The sequence below is a fragment of the Phlebotomus papatasi genome, chromosome 1, assembly GCF_024763615.1.
Source record: "Phlebotomus papatasi isolate M1 chromosome 1, Ppap_2.1, whole genome shotgun sequence".
Classification (NCBI taxonomy): Eukaryota; Metazoa; Arthropoda; class Insecta; order Diptera; family Psychodidae; genus Phlebotomus; species Phlebotomus papatasi.
Genome location: NC_077222.1, coordinates 26374502 through 26397902, shown reverse-complemented (window position 1 = coordinate 26397902; position 23401 = coordinate 26374502). Strand labels below are relative to the sequence as shown.

At 32.1% G+C, this 23401-nt stretch overlaps 1 protein-coding gene across 1 annotated transcript in view; it reads left to right on the top strand.

Annotated features, from left to right (window-relative positions):
* The first annotated feature begins 204 nt into the window (after positions 1–204).
* LOC129798348 (uncharacterized) overlaps positions 205–23401 on the top strand; it is a 99231-nt gene continuing 76034 nt past the window's right edge. Inside the window, exon 1 of the mRNA XM_055841465.1 lies at positions 205–740. The gene's annotated coding sequence lies outside the window, so the exon portion shown is untranslated. The remainder of the gene's footprint in view (positions 741–23401) is intronic.

The window sequence follows — 23401 nt, the reverse complement described above, 5'->3', positions numbered from 1 at the left end:
TTCTGTGAATGATGTGTTTTCTGTAGCGATTTGAGCAGTGTTTTTTTGCTTCCTCGTTTGGAGGATGGGAGCCAAACCAGAGGATCCCTCACATGGGGTTTCTATGCGCACAACATTAGTGCTGCGTTTAAGATTTCGATGCTCTCTCTCTCGTTTGCCCCATGCCTTTCGTGCTTCCCAACTAACCATTCACTGCTGCCACATGCTCAGTCTCAGTCTCGTATTGTCCTCCGTACCTTTCGCATCGTTTTCCCGCCCAGGGATTTACCGGAGTGTCCCTATCCTCAAGAGGCTGTTTTTTTGCCAGAGGCTACAATTCCCTCAATTATCCGTAGTGACATATGTAGCAGGAAATTGCCCACGTGACAGACAAAAAATATCCTTCCGGTGAGAATTATTTTTTTTACCGAATTCACAAGGAAATCCTCAGGAAATTCTTGTTGTTGGCCTCAAAAGTGTTTTCCAAGCAAAGTGAATAATTTAGTGTGAGAAGCAGAGAGACCACCAGAAAATTATTTAACTGCTTTTTTTTTGTCCTGACAAGTTGGTGAATAAAAAAACCGGAAATAGTGTGAATAGCCTGGAGACTATCACGGGAGTTTTCCTGAAAAGCTGGGTGAAAGAGGTGAATAGGGGCAAACTCGGAAGAAATAAAAAAGCAAGAGACATCTCACCTTTGAGGATGATGTGAGAGAATTTAATAATGTTTTAGTGAAGTTGTTGGAACTAGAAAAAAAAAGGTAAAGAATTTCCCTCAACCAACCACATATTCTAGCAATTTTCCCTCTTTGAGCACTTTTCATGAAATTCACACACAAAACGGCTGATCTCCTGACTCGGTTGCGCATTTGATGCTGATGATTCACCCGTTTCTTCCTATGCTCCCTATCCATAAACCACATATGTTATGGTACATTCGGATGGAAAATTGTGTTAAAAAGTATTCTCAGAGATAAAATTCAATTTACCTACAATTCAGCAAAGCGAATGGAAAAAAAAATACCTATTCGAAAGAGAATATTATATGTTATGTTGCTGAAGCATTAAATAAAATGTGCAACGATTAGCCAAAAGTTATTGTGTGATGAGCACAAAAAAGCAACATTTAATTTTGCACTATTACATATATTCAAAATATACAGCATTTAAATACACTCCATGCGTGTACATAAATATTTAATTACGCAAATTGCATGTGTAAATTAATCGGTTTAATTGCTAGAGCTTATGCAAAATATACAAACAGTTCTAAATTGCAATCGTTAGCTAATCGTCTTTCAACACCGAATGGTGTATAAATAGTGCGATAAATTCCTCGAAAACTCGGCAAACAATTACTGAATAATTTCGGAGGAGTATTAGCAGAGGCCTTTGTGGGAAAATTACACTATAAAGTATATTTTATTGTATATTATATTTGAGCACAGATCTCAATAATGAGCTCAAATGCAGAGAAGTTACTAATGAAACATCATTGTTAATTAATTTTTTTTAAATGGACTTTTTTCATTGTTAAAACTCAAAAAGAGTTAGTAATTAGAGAAATTAAGTGCAGTGTTAAAAATGGATCCTAAGAACTTGGAGTGGATTCGAACCCGGAACACTTGTAATATTATGCGAGCACTTTATTATTTAACTTGATCCATTCTAAAGCAATACGAAAGTAATTTTTCTTATTATATTAAACACTTAAATATGTTCTTCTGTCCGTGAATTTATATAAAAAGGAAGAGAAGGATTTTTATATTTTACGACCGCCCAAAAATTATTGATGTTTACATAGAAGGGAAGAGTTAGGTTGGAGGAATATAGAGTGTTAGTGGGAAAGGTAGGAAATTGAAGGGTCAGAAAGCAGAAAAAATTTCCTACCACTACGTGTATATCCAACCTCTGTCAATTCTGTGGTAATTTCACAGCGTGATGGAATAACAGTCAGTTTCTTCAAGTATTCTGTATACATTCCAAAAGAATTTACAGTTTAGGCTCTTCTAAATGGGGGTATTTCGAAATAGACCTGACTGTGCAATGCAATGGTGAGTCTTGGGAAATCTCCTTTTGTGGTTCGTTACTTGGATAATTTTTTTCATACTGACTGTTATAATATCCGTAGTGTGTCTTAGATAAAATAAAGTCAGGTTGTTATAAAAACATATCAGTGCAAATACAAGTGGTGTTTGATTCTCCAATAGTGTCTTGGTTCAAAGCTGAATGGAACTCTTATTTGCACGAAAAATTGTTGATGTTCGAAGAATTCGAATACAATTTCAAATTTTCGTACAAGATGGGTGGGATTTATGAAGCACTACTCTAAAAAGCTCGCAAAAGAGTTACTCAGTGATTATGGAGTGAATAAATAATGGGACCGAAGCACTAAATGTAATTGCTTTGTGTGTTTCTTCACAACAAAGTAAATACTTATACATTTTGACACATAGCACTTCGAAATTCGAAGGGGATGTATTTCAGACACCTTGCAGAATTATCAAGAAGTAAGAATATCTCTTTTTTTTGGCCTTTCAAATAGATCTTCGAATTTTTCAAACTGTACTTGTAAATTTGTCGATCTTTCTATGTTATTTCGAATTTTTTCGAAGTGCAATCGCGAAGTGTTTTTCTAAAAAAATCATGCAAAGTTTTCAAATTGATCTTAATGCTTAAACATCTAGGAAATCACAAAATGGAAATAATTATAAATACTCTTTTCATTCCGAAAAAGGTCGTACAGTACACTTCGTTATCCGGCTGACTGGGGGACAAAATGACATTTAAGTTTTTTGAATGATCAACGGTTTTCCTATTTTGTGCTGTGTGAATTTATTTTCTGTCTGACGAAGAACAAGAGAATTTTCTTCATGGTGTGCTTATGTTTCATTTTTTATCACAATTATGTACTAAAAACTTCGATACAATGATAATAATACTTTAATTCACACAGGAAAAACTTCATGTTTAGTATAAATAATTTTGAATACATCAACCGCCAGTGTTTGGCAGCTGTCACCCGGATAACGAAGAGCCGTGTGTACATTTTTCATAAAAAATGTACGACTTTTTTCGAAACAGCACACTTAAACGTACACAATTTGTATAAAATTTATGTAGCACTGACAACATACTGACACTGAGAAAAAAAAGAGGGTGCGATTAATTTTTTTTCCTCATAATTTTTACACTTTTTAGGTGTAAAAATATATCAACATTTTTTTAATTTTAATTAAAAATGTTGTACCTTTTTGTACAAAAAAAGTACCTGTTTTGTAAAAGTACCTTTTTAAGTGTAAAATTAACATGAAAAAGGGTAACTTTAACCCATAATACACCTAAAAAGCATAATATTTATACCGAATTCGGATTAAAAATGCAGGGTAAAATTAACATTTCCGGAATGTTATTTTAACTTTTTCGGATTTCTCTCAGTGAATAGAAATAAAATTTTGTAATCTAAATTAAAATACAAAAAATAACAGTTGACTAAGTAGCTTTATCATTCGAAATGAGACGGTGATTTTGTGTGCCGTAAGTTAGGCCAACTATATTCTATTTAGATTGAGTAATCTACGTTGATCTAAATCAGGGTATTTTGATTCGAAATCCCCCTTTTGATAATAATTCGCTACTTAAGCTTTACCTTGATTTTTTTGCATACTTTCTGGAGCGTTTATGTCATCGGGGATTTCCGTCACTTGTGAGTTCGAAACCTGACAATGCCATTCGAGCTTTTTTGTCATATCACATTAGTTCGAAAATACAAGTAATTGATGTTTCAATGAAATCTCTTAGTGACATTCTGCAAATACAGGTTGCCTTGGTTGATTTGTAATGAAATTCATTGTCATTTGTATTGCCAGAAATGTTATGTATACAGAATCACTATTTTGAAAAAGCTTTTCTGAGATTCGAACGCAATTTGTCATGTGGCATTGTCAGACTGTTACAGAATTCCCCTACAGATTGAGAGTTGTCTAATGGTCGGCTCTGTCTTTGAGAATACGCATTATTCATTGACAACACACTGTTATTGGTTGTGTTCAGTAATAAGAAGCCCTTTGAATAGACAAACCATATCAATATCAAAGCCGAGCCAAACCTATTTGAAACGAAAATTGACCGCAAGTTCAAGTTGCAAGTCCGACGTTTGCTTTGATAAGTCTTTGATATATTTTTGAGTCGGTACAATATAATAACCTTTCTAATTTCTTGAATTGGATATGAAGGGAAAAGGATTGATTAGATTTTGAAAAACCAGTAATATTGATTGCCATTAAGGACTTTGAGTTTTTTTTTGAGATATGGGCTAAAATACACTTCCCATTCATCCATTTTACATAAATAGAATATACTAAATTGCTTAAACAATTTGGAAATGCTTTGAAATAAATCTGAAAGTCTGTTAGGTAATTCATTTTAGACAAGACACACTTGGGGTAATTACACAGACGCAAAAGAGATATTATCGCAGGAACAAGTCACTAAGAAACATGTGATCCTTTCCTTAAGAAATATACATGTCCTATTTCTGGTTATTATTTTTGATTTTTCGTTACTGCTTTTTAAGGAATGTAGCATGGAATATTGTTGATGGTTTATCGTCTTTGTTTTCTCTAAAATCATTCTGAATTCATTTTAGAATGAATAAAAATATAGTCATAGCTTTGGGTAATATTTCTGACACTTTGATTCTCATAGTTCTTTGCATTTCCGGAATTATTTCAAAGTCTTTTTCACATCGACCACTCAGAATATAAGTCGAACAACTCGATTTTTTACAAAAATAGTTTTATTCGCTTTTTGGATAATTCTTTATACCCTCTACCTTCCCTGTGAATATTATACTTTGAAAAATAATTATTTTCAAAGTTATAGAGAATTTAAATCTCAAAAATCCTATACTCTGCAAAATTTGCCTATTACGAGTTATTCGTTTCATATTCTGAGCGGTCGACATGATCTCGTACGTAAAAGCGACATTTTATGTTTTTTTTGTATTGTATAATCTCCAGAGTGCGCAAAAACTAAGAATTCTTGGAAATTTGAAGAATAAAAGATGCGGCCGAAATTGCAAGCTGACCGAAATTTGGTCATGGTTAAATAAATGTTTATTCTACTCACGAGATCTACTTCAAATAGTTAATATATTAAAAAAATTATTCTATTTAAAGAAAGAGAATGAATACAATAGCTTAAAAATAGAGAAATAGAGAAATCGTAAAAAAATGTAGGAATGTTAGTACTTTGCTTAGTGCATAAATTGTTGTGTCACTGGGACATTTAACTGAAATATGTTCTTTGAAACGAAAAATTCCAAGCTATGAACAAGTGCATTAAGTTGTTGAATGGCTGTATTCAAGGCAAACATAGCAAGGAATCCCCTCTGTATACATTGTTTATTGCAATGTTTTTTTCTCTATTGCTTTAGAAATGGAGTTTATCTTTGGATCCCATTTAATTTTTTAATTTAGAAAGAGATATTCTAGAAATTAATCAAACTCATATTTCTAAGGGCGTAAGAGTGAAGTTCGACTATTACTAATTTTTGTAGAAAATACGAAATCTAAGTTCGTTTTCATGATATATCTTATTAATCTGTTGATTTGTTGATTATGACATGTTTACTTATCAAAGAAGTACCACAAAAATTTTTAGTACAATTTTATAATGCTATAAACTAGCATCCTATCTTCAAACGCAGTAAGATCCCGGTTTTGTTGCTCTATTGTCAATTTTAGTACTCGTAACTAAATCAAAATGTTGCTAAATTACCTACAATTAATTGAACGCTTATAAACCTATTATTAGTTAGATTATTTGCAAACCAATTAATGGATCATGTTGTTATTTCATAGCCATTGCGGAGTACATTAGCAATCATGATTTTTGTGTGGTTAATTCCACAAAAAGCGTTTAATTTTTAAAAAGGTTTAAAAATAGGAAATAAAATTAATTACGTTATATAGAACATACACATACAAACAATTTTAAGCATTTTAAGATATTTTTTTCTTTTAATTTACTTTAGCTTTTGGTGCATTTCACTGTGACATGTTCGTAGGAACGGAAAATACAAAGCTCTTTCTAATTGCAATTTTTTACTAAATGACTTTACAAGAAGCATAGTTTGCAAAAAAATTCCTTTGTACAAAATGAGTGAAACACATTTGATTGCGAGTATATTATTTGAAAATTTAATAAAAAAAACTTTAAAAATTCTTTTTAAATTTTCATATATCTTTTAAAACGTTGTTTATGTGCAAGATGTAATGTACCGAGGTTTAATGTAATTTAATAACAATTTTCTTGATTTTTTCACTATAAAAGTTCTTCCTTGATGTTACCCAGTATAATAATTTTTGAGAATCAACAAAAAAGCAAGAAAAAGCGGGAGATAGGTCAAATAAAAAAGAAAGTCCTCATGGAGGAGTTTGGCAGGCAGCCGGTCACGAAAAAAAGCGCATTAATTTGTCAAAGCTGAAGTTTGCGGATTAGAGAGTTGACGAGATGGAAAACTTATGTAACATTGATTGCAAAAATTCAACACAGGGAGTGTGAAAATTTGAACAAATATTTGGATAATCGCTGCAAAGAAGAATGAGGAATTACTTAAAGTGGCTATTTGCTCGTGAATTAATCTCCAACTTTTTACAACGTTTTTTTTATTCCCTCTGTTCTCCTTCAACATCCGTTGACATTTTCGCCGGCGGAAAATTTGTGAGGAAAGATTGGGGGGAAATTTGTCATATTTTCCAACAATTAATTGGTGTATATTTTGGTGCTGTTGAGGAAATTGAGTAATGTCTCCTCCTTCTGAGACAGAAAATTGAGACTTTTGGCGGGAAATTTCACACAACACCATCATCGAATCCCACACATTTCCCATAGATATAATATTTGATACATTGTAGGAATTAATTGTAGGAGGAAAAAAATGAGGGTGGTTTTTGGGTGATGGAGAAGACAAAAGAAAGGAAAAATGCTCATATCAAAAATCCACTTGGAAGCTGACGGATGATTATTAAGCTCATGATAGGAAAGATGCTTCCAACTGTTTTAAACGACTCTCCCATAAATCAACCTTATTCTTTCTGCCGCCCCACACTTCACCACCGAAAGACCACAGTGGCGACCTACACATAACACCCAGGGGGTGGATAATTTTCGTGTGCGATGAAACTGGGGGGTTGCTCATATGAAATTAATCGGCACTGTGATTAGCGGTTATGGTGCTCTCAACGGTGAATTATAGTTTGTGAAACATGATTCTGCAAATTTCAACGAATTTCCCTCTTTGTGTAATCTAAACTTTGGTAGATTGTTGAAATGTTATAAATTAGGGATGAAATTCTGTCTACCAATTTTTTTTCATGTGAGCTAAGAAATTCTTGGAATGTCTTAAAAGAGAAGTAAATTAATATTTAGGCTCACTTGAATATTTGACTGAAAATAACTTCAAATTGATTTTCAGATGAACTTGATTATCTGCTCTTTGGAAGTTTATAACCCATTGGAATTAGTTTAGATTTATCAAGGATTCCAAGACCTTTCCAATGGAACCAAATTTGCCTAAAACCGTCGATAAATACACTTTATAGAGCCTTTGCAACCTTTGACTTCGAAAAATCGCTTCTACCCGTCTGACCTAAATATCTCACCAAGATCTGAATTGAGACATATTTCTCACCTCCAATGAAAATACTCCTTACCAAATATACGAAAAGGGCACTGCTTTTGATCAGTGGACGCACAAAAGCGGAACTAAAGTTATTAGGGGAAAGTGCCCATATTTTGTACGATCCCAAGTTTCGTAATGACTATTTTTATCTATGTTTCTCAATAAATGTGACTAATCGCACCCATATTTTGAAAACTAAGTGTAAGTGCCTAGTTTTTAAAATATATTGTCATATCACATTTATTGAGAAACATAGAAAAAGTTAGTCATTACGAAGCTTGGGATCGTACAAAGCATTATTCAAAACTTCATTTGTTTTCTGTTTTATGTTTTAATACATCATTAAACTTCTAAATTTTGGTAACCAATTAAAACCTACCATTCGGATTTTATCGTTAAGGACTTAATTAAGGCCTATAGTTAAGTATCAATTAAGGCCTTAGCTCTAAGACCCCTTATCCTGAGTCAGGCGGGTAGGAATGATTTAACGGTGTTTTCGTATTATAATAGAACGACTCCTAAAACATTTGAAAATGAAAAGATACTAATGAAGCGTTCTCAAGCAATTCTTTAAGTTTTGAAGAATGTTTGCATGTTTGAGAATTAAAACTGAGAACAGTTTCCAGCGCTCCTCGTGGGAAAATTATATTGCCATCACGCGGAAGGAAAAGCGTTACTGTTAACCGTCTAACGACTATAACAGAGATACCCACCCGGCAATTTCTGCAGAATTCTGCAGAAATTCATCAGTTTTGAAAATGTAACTGCCGAAAATTCTGCAGAATTTCTGCAGAAATTTGCTCTAAGGTGGATCCGATCGTTATATGAAATTTCTGCAGAATTTTCTAAAGAATTTCTATAGAAAATTTCATAAATTTTCGGCACTTTCCTCAAGATTTCGTTCTGTCTAAATGAACTTGGAATATTTTCTCTAAAATTATCAACATGGTAGAATTTTTAATCATTGTTTTCATTATGTATTTTATTTATATAAATACTGCGAGGGTATGCTGTCTATAGAGAAGGATTAAAGGGACAGATAATCCTAACCGGCTTATGTAGGTGAGATTCTTAACGTGAGCTAGCTCGGAGTGCATGCAAATTCGATTTAGAGCTGAAGTTGGGAGACGCCATTCAGTTATCTTGAATCAAATTCGTGAAATTATACAAATTTTGCATTTAAACCAAAATATCAAGGATTTGGATGAACTGACAGAAAAGTGATATATGGATGAAATGTAGACCAGAATGTTCTCTATAATTTTCCCATAGAACATGATCTCATTGATTACTGAGAAGTCAAGATAATCGAGGTTTTTTGTTTCTTAACTCGTCTTTTCATCCAGAGTGCCCCAAGTAGTTATTTGTTGAACTTCAACTATATCAAAGAATTGTTGTATTTTGTGGGACTTTCCATTTAAAACCCTATTTTAAGTGTCTTGGTGGAGTAGAGGCAGTCAAATTGGCATCTGAGTGGTTTCAAAGCGTTATTATTGGAAAAATCAATTTTTTCACACTTAAACGGCAAAATCGGAGTGATAGCGTAGTCTGAGCGGAAAATGATGTATGGACGAAATGTAGAGACAAATGTGCTCTACAATTATGTCGAAGTAATCATCAAAATCGGTTCAGCGACAGTCGAGATAATTGAGGTTATGTGATATTGAAATTGGTTTTTCGACTGTGGCGCCCCTGGTGTTGGTCCCACGAAGTTCAAATATTCTAGAAAGTTGTAGCATTTGGTGAGATCTTTCGTTTAAGCCCTCATTCATCAAAATCGGTCACATAGAACCGGATATATGATTTTTTGAATTTCGTGAACTTTGACCCCTCATATCTCCGGTTCTATTGAAACCACAGCGCGCATACGCACCATTTTGGAAACGTCCCAGACTGGACTACAACATACTAAAATTTCATTAACTTGCACAATGCCGTTTTTGAGAAAAGTGACTTTGAATTTCGATGAATTTTGACGCTATCACAGCGCCACCTATGGTGACTTTTTGAACTTCCATCTGAAAGTGCTCATCGAGACGAAACCAAAAAGGTAAAATTTAGGTCGCTATGTTAATTAGAACCGGAGATAGAGGCCGGTCAATGTTCGAACTTTGACCCCTTATAGCTCGGGTCAGGGGTTTTAGATCGACTTAAGGTTTTTTTTGTTTGATAGGTATAATCAACGTCTACAACATACTAAAATTTCAGCCCGATGCACAATGGAATTTTTGAGTTATTTAACTTATAAGATTTAAAAATTTTCTTTTTAAAAAAAGCGCCCCTAGCGGTGGTTTTATGAACTTGCGATGTTAGAAGGGGAAGTGGCATTTCACGAGAGCTTTCCAAAAAGCTCTCACTTTTTAAATTCTGACAATTAGAACCGGAGTAATGGCCATTTTAAGAAATTTTTTTTGGACCCTTATAGCTCGGGTCAGGGGGGTCGGGGGACCTTAAGTTTGGTATTGATGGAAAGCTCTAAGGCCCAGCTATAACATACTAAAATTTGAGTCCGCTGAATGCCATAGGGGCGGAGCTATTGAGAAAACAAAAAAAGGGGGGTCTTCAAAATGGCGGAAGGAGGGGTGGGGGGTGGGGGGTCTATGCACCAAGTTGCAATTTTCACCCGATATATAACCTTTGCCGAAAACCGCAAGTCGATATCTTTTTTAGTTTAGGAGCTATTAAGCTCCAAAGAGCGGCCGGCCGGCCGGCCGGCCGGCCGGGAACGTAACTTAGCCACATATATATTCGGAATCAGGAAGTGGCGAAACACATTTTGGCCAAATTTGAGGTCGATCGGACGACATGAAATTTTGTTAGGATTATAGTAGGTGAGATTGTTAAGAATCTCACCTAATAGGATTGATAGCCGTTAAAAAAGGAAGAAGAAGAAAAGTTGCGGAATTGCAGAACGAAGTTTTGCTCAGAAAACTTATTCACAGCTGCGTACAAATTAAAAATTGAGAACAGTTTCCAGCGCCCCTCGCGGGAAAAAAATATTGCCATCATGCAGAGGGAAAATCGTTACTGTTAACCGTCTAACGACTGTAACAGAAATATGTCAGGGCATATATCAGAAAACTTATTCGCAGCTGCGTACAAATTTTCATTTACTGAGTTTACCTTTGTTTTTAAAAGATATGTCACTAATGTCAGTAATACTATGATCAAATTCACTAAAGTAATGTTAAATGAATTAAAACTGTATTATCAAAGTAAATTGTCTTTTTTGTGATGCTCGCTTTGGAGCGATCTTACTTGATAGAGGTTTAATATAAATTCACAGCAACTTATATTGTTTTCATTACGCAATAAAAAGATAATGCTAAAAGAAAAAAATATTGGACAATAAACTGAATAATTTTAGACCTACTACAAAATATAATTTTGCAAATAACAATATTATTTACTTGGTTACATTGTCAATTTGAGTTTTTGGTAAATTGCTCTTTGTTTATGTTTAACGTGTAACATACCACAGGAGTTTGATATTGTAAACATTAGTCATAGGTATCAGAAGGCTATAGTAGATTAAAAAAAATTAAAGTGCTCTACAAGCAATCAGAGAAAAATTAAAATCAAAGAATAAATACAATATTTATTTTATAATAAATTTAAATACGAAATAACCTCTTTTATTATTTGCATTAATTATTACGTCAGTAAATATGTATAAAACAATTTTTCAATCTCATAGTTATGAAAAACCTATTAACTTGTTTACATTTTTTTTTAATTTATTGCGCAAAACAGTAAAAATGTAATCTAACTAATTTCGATTTCTATTAGTTATTTAAGCCATTTGTTTTCTCTGTGTAAAATTTCTTATTCATTCTCAAATTTATATTAGTTTTAAACTTTTAAATCGTCAATTGCAATATTCTTAAAATAATTGTGAAAACTTTTCTAGTTTTGTAATTAATGTTTCAGCGATTTTTCAAAACAAACTCGAAAATAAATTTAGAAATAGTACAATATCAAAGGATTTATTGTGAGATCGAGACATCTTGAGCTATTTTTCTGTAAATGGTCTCCCACAGAGAAAACGTTTCTGAATATTTTTTTTTTTATTTTTTATTACTATTTAAATTGGAAAAATGCATAACTGGTATTAATAATTGTTTTAAAAATTTCACCAAGATATTTTTAATATCGAACTTACACAAATAAATTTTTATCCGTTTTTTTTAGTTATCTGGTTTACCTTGATGTGAGCTACATACTTTGTACTTTTGTGAACGCTTTCCTATCTTCTTACCAGACTCTAAATGAGGAAATTTCAAGCTCGTATAATTTTATTATTAGATTTTAAATGTTTAGCAATAATTTTTAAACTCTGTTTTATGGGTTGAGCCTGCATCTTTGAGAGGCGATGGTTTATTATTTGATTACTTAAATAAATGTGACAAAAACTCTAATTGAGTTATTTTACTAAAGTTTATATTAGTGAGTATACTAAATACTAAACGTAAGCGCTATACAAAATTTCAAGATAATTTTCTGGGTTTTGGAACTAATGCTTAAATTTAAAACATAATAAAAATGTTTCAAACGTATCGGCGTTTCCCTATCTTCAAAAGCCTTATAATGATATATAATTTTGTGTTCAAATTCCCGATTTATTTCAAGAACGTTATTAGCAGATTAAAAATGTTATTGGTTCTATAATTCCTTGCTTAGAGAATTGTACAACACAATACATAGAAGAAAATGTTTCTTGAGCGAGCTAGGATATTTATCGTTTGTCTAAGGAAGTAAGACAGCAGCAGTCGCAACCTTTATACAGATATTGGAAAAATAAGAATCTTCGCTTTTTAAACCGATCGTAATTATTAAAATTTCTTGTAAAAATATTTGTCTCAAACACGAAATTTTATTTTTTTAATTTTTTTTAGATATTAGTCCGAAATTTAATAAAAATATTCCTTCGAAAGGTCAAATAATAGATTATACTGCTTCATGAAAAACTTCTTTATAAAAAAACTTTATTAATAAAAATGTTTTGATGCAGCCGATGCAGCAGTCTGAGCAGTATTTTGAAATAAAAATCATGAAAATAAATATTGGTATTTCGAAAATAATTTATTTTTGAAGCATGAAAGTAGGGGAAATATTTTTTTATGAAAAGAATATCAAGATGTAATTATTTTAAATATGAAAAACAATCCAGTAAATCAGAAGATTGATCAGTAAAAAATTGAAGTTAATTATAGTTTCTTCTTGATTTTCCGTCTCCTAAGAATATTTCACAATTTTTACAATTTTTTTATATTCCACTTTTGGGAATATAATCTTTTAAATAAAACACTGATATTTTAGAGACTTTAGATTAAATTTATTTTACTATTCAGAGACGATTTTATTTCACTCTTAATACTTTGGAGATGGACCCCAGATTGAACCCCCGAAAGACATACAAACTAGACTATCCCTTTACTATTTCAATCATTACTTTTTCGACAATATTTTATCATCAACATTATCCCAAGTTTGAACTCTAACGTATTTCTCTTATAATATACAACAAATTTGTAATTTCCTTTTTACTGTTTATGTAGGGGAAGTCTTTCAGGCTTCGCACACTCTAGCTTCAAACACTTCATATTTTTCCAGTATTTCTTTAATTAATCTGATTTAATTTCTTTAGGAAATAGACTAGATACAGGGTGAGCGAATGAAATTTTGGCCGGCTTGCAATTTCAGCCACTTCTTTGTTCCTTAATTCCTATCTACTTTTAGTTTTTGCATACACTAGTAGAGATTATACAATGCAAAAAATGTCGCTTCTACGAACGTGATAATGTGAAAAAGATATTGGAAGAATTCCCGAAGGGCAAGGAACTATGAGAACCAAGGTGACCGAAATATTACCCACAGATTTGTTTATATTTTTATTCATTCTGAAATATATTAAGATTGATTTTAGAGAAAACAAAGACGATAAACTATCTGCAAGGTTGCAGAGAGCATTTCTTAAAAAGCATTGACAAAAAAATCCTATTAAAAATATTACACTTTAAGCTGAGGACTTTGGTGTTTGCATGCAACTATGCCGAAATTTAGTACAGAACCAAAAAAATATGAAGCGTTCGAAGCCAGAGTGTTGAAATACTGTTCAATGTAGTGCAGCTATTTTAAATTTGGATTTGGAAAATACATTATTCAATTCAATTCAATTTATTGACAACATACAAAATAGGGTGGTTCCCTCTTACAAATTTGTGGCAGGTTAAATTAAGAAAAATAAAAAAAAATGAAAATAAAAATAACTAGAAAGAAAAGAGAAAAACTGAAATAGAAAAAGTAAAGCACATTAAATAATAAAATTTAGAATTTGTTACTGACCAAAATATTTATTCAAGAAGCATCATAGGGGGAGTGGGGCACCTTTGAAAGTGGGTCATCTTTAAAACTGGGATTTTTCTCTTATGTTTAAGTGGGACTGAGCCATATCATAATGTGATTTTGCTTCTCAATTTGTTTGTGCAGCTAAATTATATCATGATAAGGCTCAATTTTATTTAAAAATAGATGAAAAAATCCAATTTCAAAGGTGCCTCACTTTCCCCTATTGGAATAATAGTTTTATTTATGAGGAATATATTTCTTTAGCTCAAAACTATTTAGTAAAAATATCTTATGTTTGTTTGAAAAAAAAAAAAAAAAAAAACGCAAATTCTTCAAAAGTTCTCAAGGTTTTCTTTCAATCTGTTCGGTTCATAAAACCCTCAGTAAATTTTCTTATGTTGCTGAGTTCTGTGCTCTTGTGGTTTGGTATACTCTAACAGAACACGTACTTGTAATTTTCATATGATTGACCCTCTGCATGGGGGTTAAGGAGGAGACGAAAAGCTTTGCTCACCCACCCACTTTTCCCCCAAACATCTTCCACCCTTGGCGAGAAATTACAATGGAGAGACTGTCGTGTGAAAATAAGCGGCAATTTGTTGGTAGAAGGAGGAAAAGAAGTGGCACAGAATAATAAAAGCATCTTTTGGCAAAACATATTCAAAATGTCCAATTCTTCATGCTGTGAAAATTGTCTTAATTCCTCTCTTCTTATAATTTTTTTGTGGATGCGAAAAGCTCTTTTCTCTCGTCCAGCATCTTACCATACGACATCTTCCCTGGGCTCTTATGCCAGGGGAGCAATATCTTCCTGACTCAAGTTCCCTAATTACCAATATAATTCGAAAAGTTCTCATTATCTCCTTCAGCACGGGGCGGGATTCGACGGGAAAATTTTCCAATAATTTCACTTCAGCCACAAGCGTGTCTTTTTCATTGCCGAACGATATCATCTAGCACACAAAGTTGTAAATTTATTTATCAGTAGTGTAAAAGCCATGGAAAAGGAGCAACGATGGTGGTGCTACTTCGGTCTTTGGTGCCTTTTTGGGGAGGTGAAAATTATGTGGGATGAAAAGCAGTAAATTGCAAACTTAGCTCTATGCATAATTTTTCATTTGAAAATACCCCTTAGAATTACCCAATAAAATGCAAACTGTGTTCCTACACAACAACCCCCCCCCCCCCGATGGAATAAAAAGAGAAAATTGAGTGAACTTTAAGGGTATTTTTGTGCAAGAAAAATTTTGTTTATTTTGCACAAGAAAAAAAAGCTCTTCCTAATGATGTAAATCAATGTGGAGCTTTTTCAAGCTCACTTGGAAAATCCTTCCTCTTCTTTCGTTTTTTAATCATTAAATGCCAAACCATTTGATGCCATCACCCATGAAAGCCACTCGACCATTCATGGTTCTTTTTTGGATGAAAAAAAAAATAAAGCAGAAAAAGAACCTTAAGCATATTTGATCTTTTCACCAAAAACGTCTCTATACCAACTTCTTTTCATTTTGTGCCCATTTATACCTGCGGCCCCAACAAAGGAACAGCACCTCAAAAGCTCACACAAATTTATATACTCTGCACATACTGGGTAATATTTCAATTAGATCCCCTCAATGAGATTTTCCAGCGTGAGGAAAAGCTTCAAATTATTCATGGGCCTCCTCATGAGTTGTTATGAGGGCAACCATCTAACAAGTACATTAAGTTCCAAATGAAAAAGAAACCCCTCAAAGATACGTGAATTTTCCTTCAGATGGTAAATAACATAATCTCCGAACAAGTATGTGAGAAAAGTCAGGAGTCAGAGGTTAAACTTCATCCTAAATTTCACACTGATATTGAGATAAGTTTATTGTTTTAATAAAGTTTCAATTTGGCAGCTTAATACAAAATATGCGGATAATTTGAAATATTATAGAGAGCTTTACAAAGTTCCAGGCAGTAAATAAAATTTCAACTTTTGAAACTACATTCCTTGTGCTCACACTCAAAGTTTGATTATCCGAAAGTGTCTCGGCTAGAATTAGTCGTTCATTTGCAAAAAATGTTGTTGATGTTCGAAGAATTTAATTTGAACTCAGTTGCACATTCTCAAACCAAATTTTCGCGTAAAGTTGCGAAAGTAATTAAGGGAAATTACAATGATATAGGATCATTATAAGCTTCGTTGTATTGATTCTCCCCTTCACAATGTTAAAACTTTCGAGACAGTTCGAAATTCGAATAAGAAATATTTCAAGCGCCACCCGGACGAAACGAGAAGGAAAGATGTCTTGTCATTAACTTTGAAAACCGATTTTCGAACATCTTTTCTCTTGGGAAATTCCGACTGTTCCGCTTTTTCTTCTTCAGCACTTTAACGAACAGACCATTGGATTTCTAATAGTGTCTTGGCTAAAAGGTCAATGGCACTATATTTGCACAAATTGTCGACAAGTTCAATTCAATTCGACAAGTTCAAATGCCAATTCAATTTTGAACTTTCTAATAAAACCAATAAAATTTTAACACAAGATTTTAGTTTTTTTTTTAAATAGAACGCTAAAATGTTAAGAAAGGTATTCGGCGGTTTTAAAACTGATGAGATTGACAAGATATTGACGCTCGGGACATTTCGAAATTCGAACAGAAGAAGAAGTGGCCTTGCCCTTGGCTTTCGAAATTGATCATCCATTGTCCTTTCATTTGGGAAAACTCAAGCTGTAAATGTTCAGAATATGAAAGGAACCAATAAAAACAGGGGATATGCAGTAAGTAGTAAATACCATCCCGAAAGAGGAGAAAAATGAAAAATGAAAGAAAATAAAATATACCAGATAAAAACCTAATGGAAAATGGGTCGATGCACAATAAATACAAGGATTAAGCACTTTTCTCTGAAAAAATTCGAAATGGTCAATAAAATTATCCATTCAGGTCAGTAAATAAGGAATTTGAAGTGGTCAAAAATCACTTCATAATTAGGTTGCCAAGATGTATCATAACTCCTTATCCTTTGCCAAGAATATTTCATTAAAAAAATATTATTCTCGTTTTAATTTTCTGGTTACCAAATTTTATTTTTTATCTGACAGTTTTACCAAATATATCCAGTCTGCTGAATCGTAAATAAATCAAATAAAACTTTATCTGAGTTGTTAATAATTTTGCTTTTTGAATAAAACATTTTTAGTACACATAATGTTATCTTCTTTAATGTTCCTTTAAATACTCTGAAAATTGATCAAAATAACAGTAAGGACAGTAAGTCAAATTGTTAGACATAAATTTAAAAATATCCGGATGACCGTATTTCTGTAGGATAGAATTCAGGTTAGATACAATAAAAACCAGTTAAAATAAAGTTATATTTTATTGGTAATAAAATTGATAAAGATTATAGGTTCCCCTTTTTGTGTTCCAAGTAATTATTTTGAGTTTGTTTATAAAACGAAGATGTTTATCATTTCTTCATTGGGGATCTCAGTGGCGCAATAGGGAAGACCGTCGGCTCTTGGGCGGTGAGATCTCTGACTCGACTCTCACAGCTGTGAGTTCGAGTCCCGCCCGGTGCAAACAACTGAATGTCGAGAAAAAGACATTTTTCACTGTGATAAAACGTAATAAAATGCACCGCGTCTGCCCAAAAAACTTTCAGGAGCACGGATGAAGCATTCATTACGGGGAAGGCGTTCCTGAGTGATCTACGATCAGCAGATTCTTCCAACACGAGGCACATTGTAATGATATTACATTGTAATACCAAATAAAGTGTCTCGATACAATTAATAATAATTTCTTCATTTTACAATTTTTCGTATTCTAAAAATTATCTGAATTTTAAGATTTTCTTAAAATTAAGTACTAAGTTTTAATGTTTTTCGTCACGTTCTCAAACTCTCTCAAAACCAAATTTGCAATTCATAAGCAAATTTGCTCCATTCTGCCCGACCCAGTAAATTCTAAGCGGCCCTTAAAGTCACACTACGAATTTACTATTATACTAAAAACTTTTAATTAAGCTCAAAAACTTTATAAAATGTGTAAATTATACCAGTCGGGTCGTAAATGCAAATGTTATTCAAAAATTTTAGAAAGTGCACTCAATTTTCTATGAAAGATATGCAGATTAGGATACTTCTCAAAACTAGGGTGGAAATAAAATACATTTTACTGTTTTTGTTTTAATTTTTAATTATAATTTGCATGTTACAATAAATTAGGATTCATTTTTGTTCATTCTGCAAAGCGCTCTTTATAATTTCCCAAGAAGTTTCAAGTTCTTTAATGTGGTAGACAAGTCTGATGAGTCTGACGGTAATACAGAGAATGCAAAGTTTATAGAGTGAATAAAAGATATTAGATAATAAGGTTTTTGTTGAAAACATGGATAGCATACTTTTTAAATTATATTCGTATAATGTTTTCCATATAACGTTAATCAGGAAATTTAGAAAAAAAATTTGATTTTTTTTCAGAAATTAAAATTGAATTAAAACGGAATTTAAATAAAAAAAATAAAAATGTTTTTATTTTTTGAAATCCACCTTTAGCAGTTTTTGTGTCTGGCTCTCGATTTATTTAAATCAAAAAACAAAAATCTTAAAATACCGTAAATTGTACAGTACATTCTAAAAATTATGAGTAGTTAAATAATCGTGAATAAAAATTTTATATCTCAATATCAATTTATATTTTTTAGAACAGAAAAATTTCATAAAATCGAAATTCACATTCCTTACTTTCTCTAAAGTTTTGCATGTACATTTCATACTTCTTTGCGTTTAAAATGGCATAGAACTATATTGATTTTGCTGTGGTATTTAAAAGAAGAACAAGAATACGAAAAATTGGATAAACTAGTGGCAGCCAAAATCTCGAATGGTCAAAATCTCGAATGGTCAAAATTCTGAAAGGTCAAAATCCTGAAAGCCAAAATCTCGAAAGTTAAAATCTTAGAAGGTCAAAATTCTGAAAGGTCAAAATCCTGAAAGCCAAAATCTCGAAAGTCAAAATCTAGAATGGTCAAAATCCTGAAAGGAACCAAATTCTTGAAGACAAAATCCGAAAGTTAAAATCCCTAAAGCCAAAATCCTGAAAAGGACCAAGTCGTGCAAACCAAAGCCCTAAAACCCAAATTTCGAAAGTCAAAATCTCGTATGGTTAAAATCCTGAAAAAGATAAAATTATATTGAGTATAATGTGTGGAAATTTTATTTTATTACTATTTAATTCGTTTTTCAACAGATCATAGTGAATAAATCTCTATTTTGTGTTTGCAATTGACGTAAAATAGATGATAGGACTTCATTACATAATTTTCGTAGAAAATACGAAATGTTTACTCCGAACGTAGACTTTTCCCCCAATTCTGAGATAAATCTTTAAATCTTAAATCTGAAAATCGGCTCTCTAAGGCTGATTCGTATTCTCCGATAAAGATCTTTAAATTTAAAGTGTAAAATTTATTTAACCGCCTAATGTGAAATGTAATAAAAACTTTCTTATAACGAAGCTGAGATGGAAATCAAACTTTTCTTTGCTCTTGAAGCTAGTTTGGAGGACCTTTTAAACCTTTCAATTCTTGAAATACAGAAAATTTTGATAATAGTACCTCATTAGCCTTTGATTTAGGATAAGAGACCTTTAATTTAGATACTGAATCTTTAACTTAAATCTGTGATCTTTCGTTCTCCCAATGTATTTTAACACGAAATACACAGAAAAAGGGTTATTCCTTTGGTTATATAATTATCAAGACCACAAAAGATAATTGCAATTTATAATAATCAGAAGACCTATTTCGTATTATAGGTTTCCAAGCCGAACGGTTTAAGATATGGTTTTGGAGTATTCAAAGGAAACCTTGATGAGGAGAGATAGAGATATTAATTAATTAAGATTAAGTTGATATGGATGGAGTTAAGTGGGACTATATAAATTGAATTGAAAGAGCCGACTTGCAAATCATCATTATCCTTTATGATTCCTTGCAAATCATGTTCATCCTTTCATTTAATATACATTTTGCCTAGAATTTTCAATTCGAAAACCCTTTTCCGTTGAAAATCCAAATACAATGTAATCTGAGCTAATGCTGTAAATATTGTTAAATTCACATAACATCTCTCTTTAGACTTCAAAATCATGAATATAAATCAGGCGAAATTATTCTTTAAAGGAAAAGCCCTCAAATCCCGCCAAATTTATGCTATCACTCCCATCAAAACCCTCCATCCAAATGGTGTAACATTTCCGGTCTGCGTAAACAATAGAGTAAACTTTGACGTTTCCAACTCGAGGGTGGGATGTTTATACTACATTTCCGTTTTGTCGATATCGGTCGATGTCTCTTCCATTCTTTTTTCTCCTTTTCCTCCACTTTTGTATCCTGGACCGATGTTGTTGCACAATTAAAAACTTGTTGATGGAATTTGTTGACAATTGTTTTTCCCAACGAGCACCATTGTAAATCACTGACAGAAACGCGAATGAATATGCAAACAAATCTCTTTCAAATCAAACACAAATGTTTAGAAATAGCCGAGTTAAAATTTTCAATGAAAACAGATATTGTGAATTTCCGTTGCAGTTGCACATTTCAATTGTTTCAATTAAATGACTTTTTTCCATGTAAATGCTCCAAATTAACCAGGTGAAATTTTGATATTCCTTTATGCCAAAATTATCAAAATTATTCACGAATGTGGCCCTGCAAGCGACAATACACTACTGAGGTGATAATATATTGCTATAAAATTTATTTAATGCTTTTGGTGAAGGTAAAAGTTTTCCTGGAAAAATACCATAATTTGTAGGACTTTGCTTCAATACTCAGAAAAAAAAAGTTTGTAGAAAAGGAGTTAAAGTTTTGTAGTTTCCATATAAAAAGTTACAAATGGAGGTAGTATGTGGTTCCAATACAAAAGTTTGTAAAAAGGTTTGTAGTTTGACAGCCGAATTTGTAATTGAGCATCTTTACAAACTAGGTTTGTACAGCTACAAACCTTGGAGTTAAAAGTTTTTAAGTCATTCAATTTACAAATAAAGGTTTGTTCAGCTACAAACTTTGGAGTTAAAGGTTTGTAGATCACCTATTTTACAAACCTTTTGCTCTAGAACAAACTTATTTGTAAAGAGCTGTAACTGTAATGAAATATTTATTACTTTTTTATTTATTTCTTTATTTTTAGTCTCTCAACATATAAAAAAGCGGATTACTTGGGTCCTCGGTTAATTTTTAATAAAATTACATGTGCGAGTGAGTGTGAGTGAGAGAAATGGACTACAGAGGATGAACTGGGTTTACAATAGTGAATACTTTTTTCTCTTTCAGATATTTGCCTGTTTTTGTCTAAATTAATAGATTTAAATGCAATTAGCTTTAGATTAGAAATTTATTTTTACAAAAATGGCAAAAAAAAATTGAAAACCTACTTAAAGTAGCGTTCTTTCATATAAAATCAAACCCGGTTATTTTTAGATAACATATTGTAAACGCACAAAACGTTGAATTCAAATCCAGTTTTAGTCAATATCAGTGACACATAGTCATTCTACGATATTTCTTCTGTTACGGTGTGCGCGAGTGTAAAAGTTTTTCAAATATAACACAATTTATTCAAAGAGAATTGCAAGAAAGTAAGTTTTTTGGGTGGTAATCTTTAAATTACCGATGCTGTGCTTCATGCACAGTGTGTGGAAAGGACTTGTGATGTAGTATACCCGCAATTAATCGGTACGGAAGTATCTTTTCCGATGTAACCTCACTTTGTAAAAATTGTAATTTTCTCTAATTATTCCTTATGTTTGCAGAGGGAGGCATCACTATAGAGCTTCTAATCTATCTTACGGATGGACACATCGACGAAATCTTGGTAACAGAGTACGATTTAGCAGAGTCACGCCGTGGTTTAGGGGTCTACTCGCGTGAAGCTTTTGCATCCTAGATAGTTGTTAGGAGTCCGTAAGCAACAGCTAAGCTACAATCCCATCAGCCTTGGAATTTTATAGATCGAATCATCTGAATATAAACATGCAAGTCCAAGGGAAGTGTGAGTGCGGAAATTAAACAATTTCCCAATGGAATTAAAAAAATAATTTTAAAAATTGTAACTTTTTATTAATTGTTGTTATGAAAATATATAATTGACCTTAAAAATCTTGTGTTTGATATTTTGATTTATATATTTCCTTCTATAAATTGAAAACCAATACCAATTGCGTACGAAAAATCTTGTTTTGAGTTGTCTATTTTTTGTGATTATTCACATCATTCACATATTATTTAATCAATTATTTTAATTCAAGAATCTGTCAAAAAAAGAAAGAAATCTGCAACCATTTTTACTACTCGGCATTCATTTTTCGCCAAAATATTAAAAATAAAGAACTCACTTGGGAAGGAACATCACGTAATTTTAATAATTAACTGCTTGAAAAAATAATTTTACTTACTATTTTATGGCTTCTTATTATTTTCATTATTATTATTAAAAATAATATCGGTTTAAATTTCAAAAAATATTGAAAATGGAAACTTTAATAGTTACAGCCCTTTACCTCCAAAGTTTGTAGCTGAACAAACCTTTGTTTGTAAAATGAATGAGTTACAAACTTTTAACTCCAAAGTTTGTAGCTGTACAAACCTTTATTTGTAATATGCTCAATTACAAATTCGGCTGTAAAACTACAAACCATTACCTCCAAAGTTTGTTAGGTTACAAATTTACCTCCAAATCTACAAATCTTTTGACAAATCTTTTTTTTCTGAGTATAGACAACAATTTACCGCATTTATATGCCGCCTTTTTGGCATCAAGTGCTCTTAATATAAGCATTATTTAACCATTTTGGACTGTTCCTTTTATAAATGTTATGTGGAAGAATTGGGTACATTATTCTCTGAAAGTCCACAAGTTAAGCTGAATGAATGAAGGATAATTCCAAAGTAACCAAGTGAAATGCTTTTATTTTGTAGAAACATTCCATTGAGGTTTAAAAGGGAATAAAAAGGGTAATATCCAAGGTTAGATTTAGCATTTCTGCGTTATTATTCGATATTTATTTAAAAAAAAAATTATATTAACCCATTCCTTCACTGAGAAAAAAAGAGGATGTGATTAACTTTCTGTCCTCATAACTTTAACACTTTTTAACTCATAACTTTACACCTTTTTAAAGGTAAAATTAACATGAAAAAGATTAATTTTAACCCTCAAAATACCTAAAAAGGGTAATATTTACACCGATTTTGGATCAATAGTACAGGGTAAAATTAACATTGCCGGAATGTTATTTTAAGTTTTTTGGATTTCTCTGTGTTACCATGGTATTGTATATCATACGCAAATTGAATGATTTTGGATGATTTATTCCTGGGCAACTGATATCCGAATTGCTGTC